Source organism: Microcebus murinus, chromosome 15 (assembly GCF_040939455.1).
Source record: "Microcebus murinus isolate Inina chromosome 15, M.murinus_Inina_mat1.0, whole genome shotgun sequence".
Classification (NCBI taxonomy): Eukaryota; Metazoa; Chordata; class Mammalia; order Primates; family Cheirogaleidae; genus Microcebus; species Microcebus murinus.
Window position 1 is genome coordinate 58,109,926 of NC_134118.1, and position 21,324 is coordinate 58,131,249.

Genomic DNA, 21,324 nt, shown 5'->3' on the forward strand with positions numbered 1-21,324 from the left:
TATTGATATTTAAATAAACCAGTGGGCCAATCTTCCTCAATACCTCTAAGCAAAGTATTTCTCCTAAGGGGCAACGTTTGTTCTATTTTCTGTGCATCTGAACCATATTAAAAATCCCAGGCCACATAATAAGGCTTTTATTTCTATGACAATGGTGAATATGATGCCTGATATTTTTACTTTTTCTTTCCAAATGCAGCAAAGTTCTAAGCATTCTTGGGGAGGAAGAAAACCAACAACAGAAATCATTTGCCTTTTTAAATTTAAAATGTTACATTTTCAAGTCATACTTTCCACAATGAAAGCATGTCCACTTGCTGACGCGCTCCACTCTAGCTGAAATGACACAATCATTTCAACCCACTGAATTTAAAATTGAAATGTCTCTTTCTTCTTTGAGAAAGAAAGAACCACCCTATGATTAAAACTTCCCACAGTTGCTTTTAAAGTGTTTAAGTCTTTAAAAGAAAAGAAGTCTTCCTCTATTTTTATCGGAAATTACCCTCCCCACACAAACACTGTGGCTGGCTCTGGGAGTGGGTGACTAGTTATTTGCGACAGTGGCCTGCCCTCCTTCCATTTCCCCACTCTTTCCAGGAGTGCAAGTGAACAGCTGCCTTTGAGGATTTCCTGTCTTGTTCCAGGGCCTCCCTCCAAACATGGGTTCCTTCCCCCTTTCCAGCTGTGGCTTCCCTCACATTGCTGAACTGCACAAAATGTCCTCTCAATCCTGCACTAGTTGCCATAGGAAACCGAGTTTTTAGATGATGTAATGTTTAAACAGTATCACCTATTCAAACCTTTTCAAACAAGAATATCTCTGAATTGCTTTTGTGATCATTATGTGTCCATCTTTATGGCCTTATTGCTGTTATTAAGCCATCATCATTATCAAATTATTTATTCACCCAACACTTGCTGAATCTCTCTCTTATGCAAGTCACTTTACTAGGCCCTGGGGGAGAAAACTTTATGAAACTGGCAGCATGTCTGCCCTCTGGGAACTCACAATCCAGAGGAGACAGATGCTAGCCTACACATCTCTAATTCAAGGAAATATTACCAAAGTGCTAGAAGGAAGGAAAACAAAAGGCGGAGGGAATGGGAGCGCCCAGAAGAGAGTAGGGTTGGTGAGGCTTCCTGAAGGAGTTGTTGACATTGTCAAGGAAAGATTTTATTGCTATTTGGAGACTCAGCTAGCTAAAGTAAAGAAGGACACAATTCCAAGCTACCAGAACACAAATTGGCTTTCTATTTTGGAATAAGAATCTGCCTAACAAAATCTAAGTTTTCATAGGTTGGTGGTTGGGGTGAGGTGGGAATCCCTGAGAAATAAAATGAAGATTCCTATGAATCAAGTTTTAAACCTTACCCATCTTAAGGCATCAACTATGTGTCCCCAGGGATTTGGGAGAGATCGGAACTTCTCTTTAGCTTATTTCCATTCTAATTGCAAGAATCTGCACTAACACTGGCCGTTCTCCCTCAGACAAAACTCCCTTGGTCTGCAGGGTTCGGGTTTGCTGTCGTAGCCACGTCAGCATACAACTCTTCCACATTCAACCTTCGTTCAACAAACGTTCACTGAGCACATACTACATGCAAGGCTCTGAGTTAAGGAAAATAAAGATGAATAAAATACAGTTCTTATCTTGAAGCAGGTCAAAGCTGAAGAGCCTACATATAAATAGTTACCTGAAACAAAATATGAGAAGCACTGAAAGAGTGGCAGGTAAGGAGCTGAGGACAAACAAAGAAGGGGCATTCAAATTGATGAGGACAAAAAAACAACATTCCAGGAAGACTTGAAGGAAGGTGAACTTTGAGGTATGCTTGCCTTTTGTCTACAGGAAGGTAACCATATTTCTGGAATGAAGGCAAGAGCCAGAGTTGAAAGGGTCAAATTAAAAGAATTAAGTATGCTACGTTAAGGGGTTTGTACTTTGTCTTCTAGGCATTAAGAAGAATTTTAAGCTACTGAAGAATTCCAAACAAAATGAGCGTGTGTATATATGTATATATACTGTTATATTAATGTCATAATTAATGTTATAATGTTCTAATTAATATTTTTATATATACACATGTATGTAGTGAGAGAAATAGAGTTATAAGCAGGAAAATTATTTAGTAGTTTAAAAATTTTAATTTTCCTATGAGCAGGAAAATTAATTCAGTAGTTCAAGTAAGAGATGAGGAGGATTTCAACATAGTTAAAATTACAATAAAGAGAAAGGGGCAGAGAACCGCTTCGAATGTATAATTGATAAGTTTGGTTACCAGCTGCATGTGTGAGGCCAAGGGACTAAGAAAAAGCTAGGAGGACCTCTAGGTTTCTGACTTGGAGAGTAGGGTACAGAATTACCACTAAGCTACACTTAGCATAATAAGGGCAGAGCTATTGAAACAGAAGAAAATACAGTGATTGCAGCTTATTAACTATGAGGTACTCACTGGTCATTCAAATGGATTCATCCAAAAGTTGGCTACAGAAATTCATGACAACATCCCGCTCCTCACACAAAAGTCTATAGGAGAAGTGGAGAAAAGAATCTGGATTGATTTTTGTCTTAGGTTAAAATAAATATTCAACAACTAGAAAATCAACAAATACTTGGAGATTAAACATCATACTTCTTAATAACACTTAGGTTTAAGAAGAAATCTCCAAGGAAATTCAAAAATCTTTTGAATTAATAAAATGAAACATAGCTTATCAAAATTTGTAGGATACAGTAAAAGCAGCATTTAGAGGAAAATTTATAGCATTGAATGCATATATTAGAAAAGAAGAAATATCTAAAATCAGTAATCTAAGCTTCTACTTTTGTAAACTAGAAAATAAAACAACATAATAAATCCAAAGTAAGCAGAAGAAAAGAAACAATAAAATTAGAGCACAAATCAATGAAATTAAAAATAAGAAATCAATACAGAAATCAATAAAACCAAAAGCTGATTTTTTTAAAAATCAATAAAATCAATGAGTCTCTACTCTAACCAGGCTAACTAGGGAAAAAAGAAAGAAGGCACAACTTGCTAATGTCAGAAATAAAAGAGGGGACATCCTACAGACCTCATGGACATTAAAAAGATAATAAGGGAATATTACAAACAACTCTATGCCCACAAATTTTATGACCTAGATAAAATGGACCAATTTCTTGAAAAATACAAACTACCAAAATTTAATAGGCCTTCAGACTATTTAAATAGGCCTTCATTCATATTAAAGAAATTGTATCAGTAATTAATAACCTTCAAAACAGAAAGTACCAGATATGTTTACTGGTGAATTCTACCAAATATTTAAGGAAGAAATTATACCAATTTTCTACAACTTCTTCCAGAAAATGGAAGCAGAGAGAGTACTTTGTAACTCATTTTATGAAGCCAACACTACCCTAATATCACAACCAGACAAAGACAAGGGAAAAAACTACACACTAATATCTGTCATGAATATAGAAGCAAATATTCTCAGCAAAATATTAGCAAATAAATTTCAACAATGTATAAAAAGAATTATATATAACAATCAAGTATGATTTATTCTAAGTGTGCAAGACTGGTTCAGCATTTGAAAATCAACTAACATAATCCATTGTATCAACAGACTAAGGAAGAAAAATCACATAATCATGTCAATAGATGCAGAAAAAGCATTTGACAAAATCCAATACCCGTTCATGATAAATATTCTCAAGAAACTAGGGATGGAGAGGAACTTCCTCAATTTGATAAAGAACATCTACAAAAAATAATCTGCACCTAACATAATACTTAATGGTAAGACATTAAAATCTTTCTTGCTAAAATCAGGAACAAGGTAAGAAATTCTCTTCTCACCAATCCTTTTCAATGTTGTATTAGAAGTCCTAGGTAATGCAATAAGACAAGAAAAGGAAATTAAAAGTTATACTAATTGGGAAAGAAGAAATAAAATTGTCTTTGTTCACAGATAACATAATCATCTACATAGAAAATCTTAAAGTATCAACGTAAAAACTCCTGGAACTAATAAGTGATTATAGCAAGGTTGCAGGATACAAGGTTAATAACTAAAGTCAATCATTTCCCTATATACTAGTAATGAAAAAGTGGAATTTGGAAAAAATGTTAATAGATAAATAGAACAGAATAGAGAGCTCAGAAATAGACCCACATAAATACATTCAACTAGTCTTTGACAAAGGAGCATAGGCAATAAATGGAAAGAAGGCAGTTTAGTTTTGTTTTTTTAAACAAATGGTGCTGGATCTGGATATCCAGATGCAAAAAAATAAATAAATAATTCCAGACACAGACCTTACACATTCACAAAATTAACTGTAAATGGATTATAGAGCTAAATGTAAAATTAAAAACTATAAATATTATAGAAGATGACAGAGGAAAAAATCAATATGACCTTGAATATGGCAATGACATTTTAGATATGACACCAAAGGTAAAATACATGATAAAAAGAACTGATAGACTTCATTCAAATTAAGAACTCTACTCTACAAAAGACACTGTCAAGAGTATGAGAAGACAAGCTACAGACTTGAAGAAAACATTTGCAAAATATGTATCTGATAAAGGACTGTTATCCAAAATACACAAAGATGTCTTTAAAATCATCAATAAGAAAACAAACAACCTGATTTTAAAATGGAAAAAAGACCTGAACAGACACTTCACCAAAGAAGATACACAGGTAGCAAATCAAATAAGCATATGAGAAGATGCTAAACACTATATGTCATTAGGAAATTGCAAATTAAAATAATAAGATACTACTACACAACTATTAGAATGGCAAAATCCAAAACACTAACACCATCAAATGTTTGTACCTGTGTGGAGCAATAGATCTCTAATTTATTGCTGGTGGGACTGCAAATTGGTATAGCCACTTTGGAAAACAGTTTGGTAGTTTATCACACACACAAAAAAACAAACAAAAAACACTCTTACCATATGATCCAGCAATTGCACTATTTACCCAAAGGAGCTGAAAACTTGTGTCCACACAAAAACCTATACATAAATGTTTACAGTAGCTTTATTCATAATTGCATAAACTTGAAAGCAACTAAGATGTCCTTTAGTAGATGAATGAATAAATAAACTGTGATACATCCAGACAATGGAATAGTATTCTACACTAAAAAGAAATGAGCTATCAAGCCATGAACAGACATGGAGGAAACTTAAATGCACATTACTAAGTGAAAGAAGCCAAACTGAAAAGGCTACATATTGTGTGATTCCAACTATATGGCTTTCTAGAAAAAGCAACACTATGGAGTCAGTGAAAGGATCAATGGTTACCAGGGGTTAGCAGGGAGGGAAGGATGAATAGGCATAGCACAGAGGATGTGGGGGCAGTGAGACTATTCTGTATGTTACTAATAATATAATGGTAGATACATGTCATTACACATTTGTCAACCCATAGAAAGTACAACACCAAGAATGAACCTAATGTAATCTGTGGACTATGGTGGGAGTGATGTGTCAATGTAGATCCATTGGTTGTAACAAATGTACTTCTCTGGTGTGGGATTTCAATGGCCAGAAAGACTACATGTGTGTGGGGGCAGAGGGAGATAGGAAATCTCTGAACTTTCTGTTCAGTTTTGCTGTGAACATAAACCTGCTCTAAAAAAGTAAAGTCTATTGTTTAAAAAAATAAAAAATTTAAAAAGTAAACATTCAAATGTTACCTATAGGCACAGACTGTTGCCCTTAATGAAGTCCAGTAGTCGCCCACTTAGCCATGGTTTTGCTCTCCACGGTTTCAGTTACCCACAGTTAACCAAGGTCCAAAAATATTATATACAATAAGATGTTCTGAAAGAGAAAGAGACAATAGTCACATAACTTTTAGTATAGTATATTGTTTCAATTATTCTATTTTGTTATTAGTTGTTATTAGTTGTTGTCTATTTTGTTATTAGTTGTTGTTAATCTCTTACTGTGCTTAATTTATAAATTAAACTTTATTCTACATATTTAGGTATAGGAAAAAACATAGAATATATAGAGTTCAGTACTATCCATGCTTTCAGACATTCCCTGGAGGTCTTGGGATATATTTCCTGCAAATAAGGGGAGACTACTGTATTCAAGAAATATTTGCCGAGAGGATGGATGAAAATGAATTTATTGCATAAATTAATGAATACATTCTCCCTTAACTGAATTAGATTGTGATCCAAGCCCAGACTTAGAAATCAGAAAATCTTCTGTCCCCTTCCCTTCTGACCCTCTCTAAAACTTGGTCTGGGGGATCCCCACTGAATTTAATTTGACGCAAATGAGCTACAAATACTCACAACACTAAAAGGTTTAGAAGGTATTATATTATCCTATATCTGTGCTCTGCTAATTGAGAACATTTTTGGTTTTAAGAATTATGTGGTAGGCGAGGTGGCTCACGCCTGTAATCCTAGCACTCTGGGAGGCCGAGGCGGGCCAATTGCTCGAGCTCAGGAGTTCGAAACCAGCCTGAGCAAGAGTGAGACCCCGTCTCTACTATAAATAGAAAGAACTTAATTGGCCAACTAATATATAGAAAAATTGAGCCAGGCATGGTGGCATATGCCTGTAGTTCCAGCTACTCGGGAGGCTGAGGCAGTAGAATCACTTGACCCCAGGAGTTTGAGGTTGCTGTGAGCTAGGCTGACGCCACGGCACTCACTCTAGCCTGGACAACAAAGTGAGATTCTGTCTCAAAAAAAAAAAAAAAAAAAATTATGTGGTGAGCATGTTCAGGGTTTTAATCCACATAACAAACTAATTCATACATGTGCATTTATTAAACAGATCCTGTACTAGTTGCATACAAACCACTGTGTTGGGAACTGGAAACAAAAAGACCAATAGAGACAGTTTTTGACCATATATAGAATGTTGAAGAAGACACAGTAAGGGGAAGTAAAAGAGGAGAAAAGTTTAGAGTAGTATTGGCACTTATTTTCTCCTGGTTTGACATACATTTCTACATGTCTCTTGAGGACAGAGTATCAGAAAATCACCTAAGCAGGTTTGCTATGTGAGGCATTGCTAGCCAAATCAAACATGAGGAAGCCAACCCTGGGAGCATCCCTTTAACTCAGTTTCTTCCCTAAGTGCTACCTGAAAAAGAACAAATGTGTTGGCCTAGAATCTGTAACATAAGGTTAGGACACAAAACTACAGATCTCTAAGACAGGAAATGTGCTTATCTTCCCATTAGAAGTGCACTTCAAAGGATTAGGCACATACTTCAAAGGGTGTTTACCAGCCTGTCTCTCTGATGCCTTGGTCTAGTAGCCAGTAATAACAGCCCATTAGCACCTCATTAGCCAGGGCTCAAGAATGCTGGAAGAGAGTCCTGGACCACTGAAGCATCCCCAGACTGAAACCAAGAGGATTCCTCCACTTTTCTTAGCACTGTTGTAGATACTCAGTCACCCCTCTTGCTCCCCAAAATGATACATGTCTGAGTTCTGGAGTTGATGTCAGCCAAGACAAAAATAGCAAAGTAGGATAAATTTTAATATCCACATATCATATAGCCAAATCTTCCTTTAAAAATACAGCATCCGCTCTGGGAGCTCTTTGGCAATATACACCTCCAAAATCCGTAACTGATAATGAAACTTTGCCCCTAGACTTAGACTCTTAATTTTTTGGTCTCTTCTGTTTTCTGCATATTAGAATTACTATTGCTTGTACATCATTTAATCTGGCAATTCATAGTATGACACCTGGCACATTGCTGGCACTGAAGTTCTCGCACAACAATTCAAAACACTCTTTCCTTACGAAAAGCAAAATCATCTCCCTGAAGACATTCCACTATCTGCACATGGTGTCTGCTTACATGGCATAGTGCAAGAGAGCTGGACCCACTCTATAAATTTTTCCAGATGCATCTCTCATAGTACCCATCAGACTGAACAGTCAAACACACCAACCTAAAAAAGTTAACATAAACTGTTCAGGTGCCAGATAACTAAGATTTTCGGAAACTTCGTAAGTGTTATTTGAATGTTAAAGGAGGGTCCAAAATTCTAACATATTAGGGGAGAGAGTGAGATGTTTTTGATGCTGACTTGTCCTAGAGTATAGTATTTTATTTTTAAGTAGCTAAAAAGAAAAGTGGAAGTATATGATGAAAACGAAATGACTAATATTCCTCTAAAGTAATGGGCATTTCCGATAAAACAGGATCAGTATTCTTCAAACCCCATGACCCAGGAGAAACGTTAAGTTTTCTATGGAATGTTGAGCAGCAATTCCACTTGGAAATTCCATCTAATAGAGAATAAAAGAAAAAAACTATCTATCTTATTTGATATGCTATCTTGTGAAAACACAGTGGTAATTTACGACTACACAAATTCCACTTTATTGCTATGAATCTGATGAATGATTTAACAAAAATAATACAAATACATGCCCACAAACAAAACTTTAAAAGTATAAAGAAGAGAGACACAATAAAACCTGATCCTTCCTCCCAGTCCTAATGTCAACTTACCAACACCAACATTTTCTTCATCAAATGCTCAGTTCATAAATCTATGCATTTCTTATTCAAATGAATACGTATACATTGTTCTGAGTCTTACTTTTTAGTTTAATAATATATTCTGAAGATATTTCCATATAATAAAGATACCTTTATCTTCACCTTACATAAAGATGGCTCTACCTTTTTCTTTTTAAAGCTGCATGACATTCTACTGTAGTAGTGATCCCTAAACATTTTGGCGCAGGGACCGGTTTCACCAAAGACAATTTTTCCACAGGTTGGGGGTGGTGGGAGGTGGAGCTCAGGCAGTGATGCAAGCAATGGGGAGCAGAGATACGAAGCTTCACTCCCTCACCTGCAGCTCACCTCTTGCTGTGCAGCCCAGTTCCTAAGTTTCCTGGAAGACAATCAATTTTTTCCATGGACATCGGCAGTGGGAGCTAAGGCAGTGATATGAGTGATGGAAGCAGCTGTAAATAATACAGATGAAGCTTCACTCGCTCAGACAATGCTCACCTCCTGCTGTACAGCCTGGTTCCTAATAGGCCATGGAGTGATATCAGTCCTCAGCCCAGAGGTTGGGGATTACAGTTTTACCGTACAAACTTTTATAACCAGGCATTTAACTTTGGGTTGTTCCCAGTTTAGTAAGGTAGGTGTGAAATTTCCTTTCTTCAGAATTTGGTTTCAATGTTGCAGTAGTTTTAGAAAAATCAATTGGAAGGTTTCCTCGACCTAATTCTGGGACATCGTATATGGAGATTTGATATTTATTCTTAAGATTTGAAAGATTCGCATTTTAAACTACCCTGAACCTTAATTTTTTTCTTAAAGAGTAATGCTTTCACAATATTTTTTTTTCCTTTTCTTCCTTGCAATTGTTCTTTGTGAGTTTTTCCTGACTCCTGAGATCAATTTTGATCTTATGTACTTTCCTTGAAAATCATCTGTTTATCCAGGTTTTCAAAGATATTTGTGAAAAAATTCTTAAACATTTCTTATAATCCCCTCTCTATCTGGTTATTTTTCACCTGGTTTCTAATTCTTTCTTCTATGACCTCTCATTTCAAGAAAATAATGTTCTCTTTACATTTTTGTTTTGTTTTGTTTTGTTTGAGACAGAGTCTCACTCTATTGCCCAGGCCAGAGTGCTGTGGCTTCAGCCTAGCTCACAGCAACCTCAAATTCCTGGGCTCAAGCGATCCTCCTGCCTCAGCCTCCCGAGTAGCTGGGACTACAGGCATGCGCCACCATGCCCCAATAATTTTTTGTATATATTTTTAGTTGGCCAACTAATTTCTTTCTACTTTTAGTAGAGACAGGGTCTCGCCCTTACTCAGGCTGGTTTTGAACTCCTGACCTCGAGCGATCCACCCACCTCAAGCCTCCCAGAGTGTTAGGATTACAGGCGTGAGCCACCACGCCCAGCCTGAGTTTTTTGATAATATGGAAGATTGTATGTTTAAAATGTTTTTTCTACTTTCTGGAATAACCATTAGTCTGATGTAAATTATTTATCTATCTTATATGTTATATTATTGAGCACTTTCTATATGCTACATGGATGAGCTCCTATTTCTCTTTCTTTTGTCTAAAATATCTATGTATAGATAATTTCCCATCTTTTCAGGTGATGACTATATTAGTCTGCTGCCATAGCAGAATACCACTGGGTGGTTTAAAGAACAGAAATGTATATTCTTCAGCTCTGGAGGCTGGAAGTCCAAGATCAAGGTGCTTGGCGGGGTTGGTTTCTGATGAAGCCTCTCCACCTGGCTTTTAGATGGCTGCCTTCCTACTGTTTCCTCACACGGCTTTTCCTCTGTGCACACAGGGAGAAAGCTCTGGTGTTGCTTCCTTTCTTTTTGTTTCTGAGACAGGATCTCACTCTGTCACCCAGGCTGGAGTGCAATCATAGCTCACTGCAGTCTCAGACTCTTGAGCTCAAGTAATCCCCTACCTTAGCCTACCAAGTAGCTAGGGCTACAGGTGTGTACCGCCATGCCTGGCCAGCTTAATATTTTTATTTTTTTGTAGAGATAGATCTCTATATTTCCAGGCCAGTCTTGAACTCCCGGCCTGGATGGTACCACCCTCCTCAGCCTCCCAAAGTACTGGGATTACAGGCATGAGCCACCATGCCCAGCCTCCTCCTCTTCTTACAAAGACACCTGTTCTATTGGATTAGAGCCCCACCCTTATGACTTCATTTAACCTTAATTACCTCCTCAAAGACCCTAGCTCCAAATACAGTCACATTAGGGGTTAGGGATTCAACATATGAATTTGTGGAAACACAATTCATTCTATCACAAATAACATCTTTGGATGAGGATAGTTCTTTAAGGACCAGCTGAGATCCGTGTGAGAAGAGCCAGGGAGGTAAACGGGGACTGCAAGTATCTTAAAATTCAAAAATAAGTCCGTAATGTAATTTTGAATAATGGCTGTGCTTAAAAATCGATATGCAAACTTTTGAAAATTTACTCTAGAGAGCAGATATGAGCTGGCTCCAGGACAGCATATACGTCTCTCCCAATGAATCTATTGGCCTTCTAGCCTCCCTCTTCCCAGTGGTCAGCCTGCTTGTGAGAAAATGCTATGTTTGAGCAATTCCGAGTTTACACACTGAGCCTGTTCCTCCTCCTCCGCAGGATACACCTGAGTTCAGTGACCTTGCAGCAGCCAGTCCAAATCCCCACACTTGGCATTCCAGGGGGAGATCCTTGGTCGGGCCCTTCAGGACTGAGGCTCCACCTTGCGAGGTGCCGTCCTTATTGTAGAGGGTAGGGATGGACATGCCATCCCTACCTACGCTGAGGCTTTCCTGAGTTTGGTCCTCATTTCACTGTTTTGGGCCCCTATACTTTGTCGTCATGGTTTGCATGTGTGATTATTGCCCAGTTTCACTGAAGATGGCCTTCCTTATCTGTTTTTCACCATCGTTTCTGTTGTTTATTATTTCAGGAAATAAACTGGGATACAAAGACATTTCTTCTGCCCTTTTCAGTCAAAAATCAGCATCTGGTCTTAAATTTAAACATTTTTTAATTGCGAGCCATGCTCCTCATTGCACACAATGCCCTTGAGAAACACCATTTAAGAGAGGTACCATGAGAAAATGAGGCATGGCAGCACCAAAATAAATGTCCTTCACAAGCAGAAGTGCTGAGTGTATAGGGAATGATTACAACGGCGAAAAATATCTCTATGTTAAGACATTTGCTGATCTAATATAAATGTTTAAAGAACCAGATCTTTTTAATCCTCAGCTGAAATGTATTATATACATTGTTTAATGATAAGAAAGGAGGAATGATCTGCATGCGTTTCCCACATAAATGAAGGAGACAATTTTTAAGGAGGGAAAATGAGGACAATGACTCACAAGTCATTCCAAAGTGGTGGATGCTGTGTGGTATTTATGCTCTGTTCGTGGAATGTTTATAATACAAAAAAAAATTAAAAAATAAATACAACCATGGTCCACATTATTCCCACAAAGCCTTCTATTTGCTGAAAGAAAACATGTCATTGGATGGAAGAACACTGGGGCAAAAACAGAGGTATGTGATTAACATGCTCAGTGTTTCCTTTAAAAAAAAAAAAACATACAGATTTGTTTCAGAATACTTTGAGATATATCCGAATATTTAACATGGAAATAGTTGGACAAATGCCCATTTTGGTATATAATTCTTATTCAAAATTCACTTCCGTAGGAGAGGAAAAAAGACAATGTAACTTAGAGCCAGATAGTAAGAGAGAAAAATATTTATCTGGGAAGGATGAGAAAGGATATGTGAGACGGCAACAACTCATTCAATGTGAAACCACTTATCAGGCCAAAAGTCGGCTACCTTCCCATAGGAAGTTGTAGGAGAGAAGCCCTGGCAAGTCTTATCTTCCGAGGGAGATAGATGGTCCCTAGAGTAACAACAACTCCATCAAGTTTTCACTGAAGAGTTTCCAGATAAATAATGTCTTTCCACAAATAATCTGCTCTCGAAAGGCAGCCCCCCAGACATGAGAAGCGGGAGGAATGGCTAAGGGCTGTGGAATTCTCTGAACATGAACAGTAAAGAATGTAAGTCTTTGTAATTGAGGAATGAGATCACTTTGAAAAAAATAAATGTCTAGAACCAAGGCTATTGCACAAGTAGGCACGTTTTTCGGAGCCCCAGGAAAAAAAAAAATTGCATTCTCAAGATTAATCTTTACATCTGTTTCCAGAGGCCTCATTCAAAAGTTGACACTTTTGTACAAAGAACACGCTAGCGCTGACTGTGACAAGCAGGCGGCGTTGCCAGCGATTTACTAGCAACCCATAAATCTGTGGGAAATAGTCCACATACAGTCCAGCCACCCTCACCGAACCCCTGCAACCTCTCCTTGCCCCTGAAATTTGGAGGCTTAGAGCGAAGAGAGAAAATAAAAGCAATATAAAGTGTGAGAAGAAAGTAGCCTAATATATAAAATAAAAGACAAAAGCAGACTGGATTATGCCAGCAAGCCATCTGCACAGCTGAAGGCTTCTTCAGGCAAAAAAGGCTCCACTGTTTCTGAATCAATTGCTTCCTATTCACAGGCTCCCTGTATAGGACTAAATTCAAAATGGCTCTCGGGAAATTCTTGCCAATCCTGTGGTCTGATTTTAGGCTCTATTTTTCCCATTCTTTTTCAGACCCAGGGATGTAAGTGTGTATCAGTGCTGTAAACTTGCCAGCGTTCAGTGGAATGAGTCAAAGGGACCTGGCATTAAATCACAGGGATTTGAGTTGCTAATAAATACAGCAGGCCCCATCCATTGTTGATTAATTCTGACTGAAATCTAAACACCAAACAACAAACACTCTTCTGAACTGCTCTGGTACCCATTAGTTTGATGTGTTTATTAGACAGGGCTGTGTTCTTTCAAGTTTATTAACAACAGATTAAAAAACTGCAAACAAATCTAGGTTTCTTTTTTTATGATTTAAAAGTGCGGGTACCATTTACTAATGTTTTTAGGATTTGACAGTAAATCCAAACAAAGCTAAAAAAATACCATCATGTCAAATTAAGACCTTGGGACAAAGTATGAATAGTTATTATTGTCAATGTGCCGCTTCCATTATCCAAACAAATAATCAGAATTTCTATTTTATTTTATTTTAATGTTTTTCTTAAATCCATCCTTCAACAGGGATTTAAGCAGTGTCATAAGATGAGATGTAAAATCATTACAAGTAATATGATTTATTATATACTTTTAAAGATGATAGAGGCGAATAAGATATTTTCATGGCGTTTAATTATACTTATTACATAGCAGAGTTCCTGTAGAACAATTCTGGATTGAGTAAACTAGCACATATCCATGTAATATGCTGTATATTATGTATTAGCAGTGCTTGAAAGTAAAAAAAAAAAAATTACAAGCAAATGTACGGTGTGTAAAGATAATCAACAGTGCCCCAGTATCAAAGATTCAAGGTATTAAATATCACAAGCACAAATTTTCAAACCTTTTGCATGTACTAACTCTGACTATTAAAGCCTGGGTGAAGCCTTGAAAATTTCCAAGATATATGTTTTAACAACTTGGTAAAAGTTATAGAAGTCCCAGAAAAATCTCAAAAACACCCAATTACTGCTATTTCAAAATCTTCAGTGGAAACAAAGATATAGAGACATATCAGTCATATTTATGGTCCCAGGAAAATTATCTTAAAAGGTAGTTACCTCAATTCAAGCTATCTAAAGACAATAAATTGATTTTACCTGATTTAAAAACCATATATTTATATCGTGTTAATAGGTTTTACAACTAGGTAAATTTCAAATGCCATGTAATTTGGAATACCTCTTTAAATAATGTGTGAAGGAGACTACTTTTCATGTTTTGGCTAAATAGAAAAAATTCTCATCAAATATAGAGCCTTGAGAGATCCATCATGTCCTAAGGTCATGTGAGGCAACATCTTATTTGAAAAGCCTTCAATAAGTGCATCTGCTATTGCATTGACAAAATATTCCAACCCAAATCTGTCACTGCAATGTCTGAGTTTTCCCCAGAGCTTCCCAGACCACCAGAGCTCAGCTAAGCAACTCCAAAATTAAATCATTACCTCCTTTAATCCTAAATCATGTCCTCTTAATTTTTACAGCATGTAAAACTACTAAGCTTTTATTCCTTGCTTTTTTCCATGAACACATAAAGCCACGATAGTGAAGATCTGAAGACAAGTACAGCAGATTATAAATTTGATTAGTCCATTCAGCCCAAAGGTTACTACTATTGTGGTGGTATGGGTGGTGATTATGATTATGTGAGCCCAGAGTAGTGTTTGATTTTATGACATCTGTAAACAAATCCTTTTTACCCAAAGAGAGCGTTATAAGCATTTCAAAAACCACATGGTAATGAAAAATGCAGCATTGTACCTAAAATGGTAAAGATCTAGACACTTCATTAAAAAAAAAAAATCATTGCCATGTTGCTTCTACCACATGCTCCCATGAATGATTGATTGAGCAGAGAAAAGAAAAGAGGAGAGGAGGGGAGTGGAGAAGAAAGCAAGGGAAGGAGGAGGAAAAGGAACAAAAGTGTGTTGAGTCATATAACTCAAATAACATTTTTAATCAATGATAGGTGGTCAAAACTAAAAGAATAAAAGGATAAAGAATACTGATTACCAATAATTAATGATTATTCCACTTCTGCTAATTAGAAAGTTAGCACTTCATAAAAACAAACCTTGCATTGTCAATTTTTGGAGGAATAAATTGATAAAATTAGCATCTTGTTATCTTTCAAGATACATGTAGGAAATGGGAAATTTTATGGGAAACTCATCTAGTTTTCTTTGATCCTATTTGAAACAAAATTCCTCAGTCAGAAAACTAAAGGGTGTTTTGGGTTGACATCCCAGGCCCTTTACGTATATAAAACTTCCAGACTTTTTTCCTACTAATGCCCTGTTGTGCCTGATTCCCTGTTCACGTGATTTTGGCCCTGTCCTTTGTCTTACGTAGAATCTCTTCACTCTACATCCATCTGTCGACATTCGACCTACTCTCCAAAGCCTATCTCAAAGGCACCAGGGTTAATGAGAAGAATATAGTCTGGGAGACCGGTGACCTTGATCCGGAAGCAAATCTAGCTAAAGAAAGAATGAGCAATAATTATATGGAGCAGAATATCTCAAATAATTTCAATTTCCAAAATTGAACTGAGGTGATCCTAGAATGACAATGGCCCCCGATGCCTAGGGAAAGAAAATTTTTGGAGAAAGATAACATTAACATTGGCCTACAGTTACTTCTACAAATAATTTTGTAAGTATAATATCCAGTGAATAATTTTTGCAAAGCACACAGGAGACAATACATAAACAAAAACAGCAGAGACAATGGAGTAGAGAAACAGATCCACAGGAACTTCTTATATTAGAAAAATATAATATTTCTATATTAGACTTTAAAATAACTATATTTACTTTTATCAAGCAGATCAAGAACAGAATTAAAAATTTCAGGAGAAAATGGAAAACTATGAAAAGAAACAAATGGAAATTAGAGAACTGAAAAACAGAATAACCCAAATTTAAAATTTATAGATGGATTTTAATAACAGGTGGTTAGACAATTCACTGAAAAGAGAATTTGAAAGATAGATCAGAAAGAAATATCAAAACACATACACACACAAAGGGACAAATGACGAAAATTTCAGAAGTCAGGAGACTTGTAGGATATTATAAGAAGGCCTAAAATAGGAATAATCAAATTCCCAGAAGGAGACAAGAGAAAGAATAAAGCAGAAGAAATATTTGAAGAGATAACAAATGGAAACTTTCAAAATTATTTTAAAAAAACTAAGATGCCAAGTTAGAAGTCATTATAAATCCCAAGTAGTTTAAATACAAAGAAATATATGCGCACTAAAGCATGATATATTAAACTCCTGGAAGCCAAAACAAGCAGGAAAATTTTTAAAGCAAAGAAAAAGGACAGAACCTTCAAAAAACAATTAGAATGCAAACTTAATGCTCAAAAGACACAATGGAAAAAACTCAAAATTCTGAAGGAAAAGAACACCAACCCGGAATTCTCTACCAATAGAAAATATCCTTTCGGGAGGATGAGAAAAAGAAAGGGGGGAGAGAGAGAAAGACAAAGAGACAGAGAGAGAGAGAGAGAGAGAGAGAGAGAGAGAGAATTCTCCTATATTTTCTTCTAAAAGTTTTAAAGATTGAATCTTTAATCTACCTGGAACTTATTTTTATATATGATAAGAGGTAATATTTTGATTTCATTTTATTAATAATTAATTATCTTATCACAATTATGAAAAATATATGCTTTCCCTACTAAGAGACCTTTCTACTGCTATAATAAAGCAAGTACCCATATATTTATGGGTCTATTCCTGAGTTCTATTTTTTTTTCACTGACCTATTTGTTTATCTCTATGACCATACCAAACTGACTTAACTACTATCATCATACATTGTCCTTCATCAAACAATCTTAAGTTATTCTGGACTTTGGCATTTCTACATGAATATTAGAGTCAGCTTGTCAAATTTCAAAAAAAAGAAAAACAATCTTTTTAAAGTTTGATTCTTCCAATCATTGAACATGATAAATATCTCATTTTATTGATATCTTTTATGTCTTTCAATGTAATCTTATAATTTTGCATAAAGTTTGTAAACCATTTCTAGGTGCTTAATATTTTTCACATGATAGTAAATGACATTTTAAATTTCATTTATTAACTGCTTATTGTTAGTTTATAGAAAAGAATTTTATGTTTAAATTGATTTTATACCCAGTAATCTTGAAATGCTGTCTTATAAACACTGACAATGTAGCTGTAGGTTTTTGGTTTTTTTCTAGGTACCCAGTTAAATCATCTTCAAATAATGGCAGGTTTTGCTCCTCCTTCCTATCCTTATAAAATGTGTTTCTTTTTCTTGCTTCACTAAATTAAGATTATAAATACAATATTAAAATATTCTTGTTTTATTCCCAATAGCACTGAGAATTTTTTCAATATTTCACCATCTACATTTAGCACAGTTTTTTCCAGGTACCCTTAATCAGGATATCCTTGAATTTCCCAATTTGCAAAGAGTTTTTGCCACAATTGGATTTTGAATTTTATCAAATGCCTTTTCTTTCTCATTAAAATGATTATTATGACTTTTCTTTATTCTGTTAGTGTGGGGAATTATACTAGTTGATTTTCTAGTGCTAAACCAAACTTACATTCATGGAAAAATCCCAACTTGGTCATGAAGTTTCTTTCAATTACATTGTTGGATATGATTTACTAATATTTTGTTTAAGAATCTGGCATCTATATATTTACAAATGAAACTGATCAGTCATTTTTATTCCTTATACTCTCTTTGTCAAGTTTTTATATCAGGGTTGTGCTAGACTCATAAAATGAGTAATTTCCCCTTTTTTATAGGTGTTGGAATAATTTACACAATATTTGAATTACTACTTCTTTAAGTGTCTAGAACTATTCAGTTTTTAAAAATCTGGTCCTTGAGGTTTCTTTGTAGGAAGATTTTTTTTTTAGCTAATGGTTTGGTATTTTTAATGGCTATGGTACTATTCAAAATTTTGACCAAAAAGAAATAAAACTTAAGATTCGGCCATTATTCTATTTGGGTCTATAATATGGGACACCTGAACACTATAAGGTTTAAATGCTTTTATTTTTCTCCCATTTTACAGACTAAAACTAATCTCAGGCAACCCTGATGCTAGGACACCTGTATCACAGGGGCTCACATTACATTTGAGAAAGGAAAGAAGTGAGAAGTGTTGCCATGTTTCTCTTGGCTTGAGTAGCCACCTCCCGATAAGCTGCCATGTGGCATATGATGATCGTTACTGGGTCCTGATGCCTGCCACCGCACTAACCAGTGTGGTGAGCAAGAAATACACACGGCTTTTCTTTCATAGTGATACACCAGAAGCTTGCCAATGAAAGGCACTTTTCGTCCACATTGGGCATCAATGTCTCTTTCTCACACTTCATACCTTGATAAGAAATTTCCCTTCCATCACAAAAGATGTTTTTCCAACACGATTCCTATTGTTCTAAAAAATATTTTCCTCACCCACTCCCTCATTCTGATGTGACTCCCCCACTGCATTAACGAAGCTTTATGTGTATTTGGGTGGGGAGGGTAACAATGCCCTTTGGTTTTTACTTTACACAAATCATTTCATATGTTTCACATTTAAGGAGGTTGGACTCCATCACTCATTCAATCTTTCTAAAGCTCTGCTATGTTCTGGTGCCAGAGCCCATAATTACCATAAAACAGGTTGATTTCAGGCCGAATTGCACTGGAAAATGACATTTTGAATTTTTATTGGCACTTTGAACAGAACATATTCTTCTCTAGTTATTGTACTTTTAACACTGAAATACTAAGAAATAGTCTTTCCATATGGATTATTAAAAAATATCTAAAATTTAAGATTTATTCCCTTCTCTTATAATTTTTATTAGCATTTTAAGCAAGTTCAGTGCCCATCAGACCTAGTTCTAGTTATTTTTATTGATGCCATATAGACAATCCATAATCAAAACCATCAGCAAAACTGCTGTGTCTCCTCTGCTCCTGCCAGAAAATTGGCAGAATATTCTCATTTAAAGCTTGCAGGAAAAACCCAGAGGAAGTATGCAGAAATCCTTTATGTTATATTTCCCAGCAACAGAATATTTTCCTGCCTTTGAAAACTCAATTACATTTTACTTCACCAAAAGTGTGAAAACCTGGTGGCACCTAGGAATACCATCCTCATTCTGGTTATCCTTATAAAAATAACACTGTGATATTTTACAACAAATAGTATAAATCCTTTTGACCACCCTAGCAAAATGTTATATCAGAGACCATAAATATGGAATATTGATTTTTCCTGCAAGTATGAAAGAAGAAACTTGACTGGTGCATAAATTTCTCTGTGCTATGTACTTCACCAATAAAACAGTTATTCTGTCGCCCAACGTGTACTATTGCCCTTGTGTTTCAAACTCTCCTGGGTGTCTGTTCCTGTAAGGGATGCTTAAGTAAGCTCAAACCACACAATTTTCAAAAGAAAATTCCTCAAGTGAGTACTTAAGTCCCTAGCTTCCCCTAAACTTCATCCAGCCTCTGAACACATCTGAGATTGACTTTACTCTTCTCGAAAGAATCCCAGTTACTGTTTCTTTGCCGGCTTAGAAAGGTGAGCAGTTGGTTCTGTTTTTCCTTTACTTGTATCAGATTAATATTGTTCAAACTAGGCCAATCTCTCAACAGGCCTGAGTTAAAGAAAAGTAAAATATGAAGGTTTCTGGTAGCAGCACCAGCTTTTATAAATCTGAGATATATCTCAGTTTTGCTCACTTCTGCCAGAGCCAAAGTTTCATCCACAGTTCATTTTACTAGCATGTTCGATTGGTAGAGATAGAACCACCAAGCAATTCAAAACACCACTCAGAGTTCAGAATTATTTCAGCAGGTTATTTTGAAAACTATGTTTTGGAGAGTCTTCAGGGTTTCTTGGGAAGCCTGGTGAAGTCAGGTAACCTAGAACATTAATGGCCTTACCAGGTCTAAAACCTAGTTCTTCATCTCCCTATATCATGTCAACATTATACTACAATCCTTAGCTGTTAAGTTTGACAAACCAAAGCCAATATCCTGTTGCAATCAGATAGAGGGCTAGAGTCTCGTGAAAAAATAGAGTTTGAAGTAGAAATTTAGGGATACACAAATCAAGGTTGCAGCCACTGACTTTCCCAGGAGAGAAAATGTGAGCAGAGAGCATTTAATATGAAAATAGCATTTTATATGAAAATGTGTGGCTTTAAAAATTTGTGAGTAAACATGAAGGCCCAAGAAGACACATGGTGATTTGAAATTTTGCTAAGACCAGAAATGTTAACTGGCCTGTGAGTTTAGTCTCAAGCCAAGCATGCATAGCTCTGCACAGCTTTTTGTTCTCTCCGTTCCTTGTCTACACGGAGTAATGCTCGCAGAGTGATTTTTAAAAATTTTTTATAAAGAAAAATGGTTGCCCATCAATTCATGAGTGGATTAACAAAATGTCATGCGTGTATACTATGAAGTACTACTAAGCCGTAAAAAGGATGAATTAATGCCTTTTGCAGCAATATGGAAGAAACTGGAGGCCATTATCCTAAGCAGAGTATCTCAAGAATGGAAAAACAAACACCACATGTACTCTCTACTAAATTTGGAGTTGAACAATGGGCACACAGGTGCATAGAGGGAAGTGGAAGTCATTGGAGATCAAACAGGGGGAAGGAGGAAGAAGGGGAGGAGAAACAACCCACCTAACAGATACAGTGAACACTGTTGAGGGGATGAGCACATTTATAGCCCAGACTCAAGCCACATATCAAAAACACTTATACCCCCATAATATTTTGAAATAAAATTTAAAAAGAAAAATGGCCTAGAAGAGAAAGTCAATTAGATGTGCGAATGAGTATATACAATGCATGCAACTGATTGGATTATGAATTTATTATATATCATAGGATTAGCAGACAAGTCAAAAGATTATGTTTATGCCCTTTATATAAAACTGATTCCACAAGAAGATACACTTTTTATTTCTTTTTAAAAGCAATGGCATCTCTCAATAATTTTCCTGTTTTCATCCTATTTTATGTCACAATGGAAACTATATCTGGGCTTCCAAAAATAACTTAAACTGTTTAAAGTTAATATTTTTAAAATTTAATATTAAATACAACTAGTGGTATGTAAAACAGCTACCTC

The 21,324-nt window shown here is 35.9% G+C and overlaps 1 long non-coding RNA gene across 1 annotated transcript in view; it reads right to left on the reverse strand.

The window, feature by feature from the left end:
- Window positions 1-21,324, reverse strand: part of LOC142876409 (uncharacterized) — a 105,657-nt gene that overhangs the window by 4,352 nt on the left and 79,981 nt on the right. Inside the window, exons 2-3 of the long non-coding RNA XR_012923307.1 lie at window positions 5,715-5,841; window positions 2,455-2,528 (exon numbers count right to left, since the gene is read on the reverse strand). This is a non-coding gene — a long non-coding RNA (uncharacterized LOC142876409). The remainder of the gene's footprint in view (window positions 1-2,454; window positions 2,529-5,714; window positions 5,842-21,324) is intronic.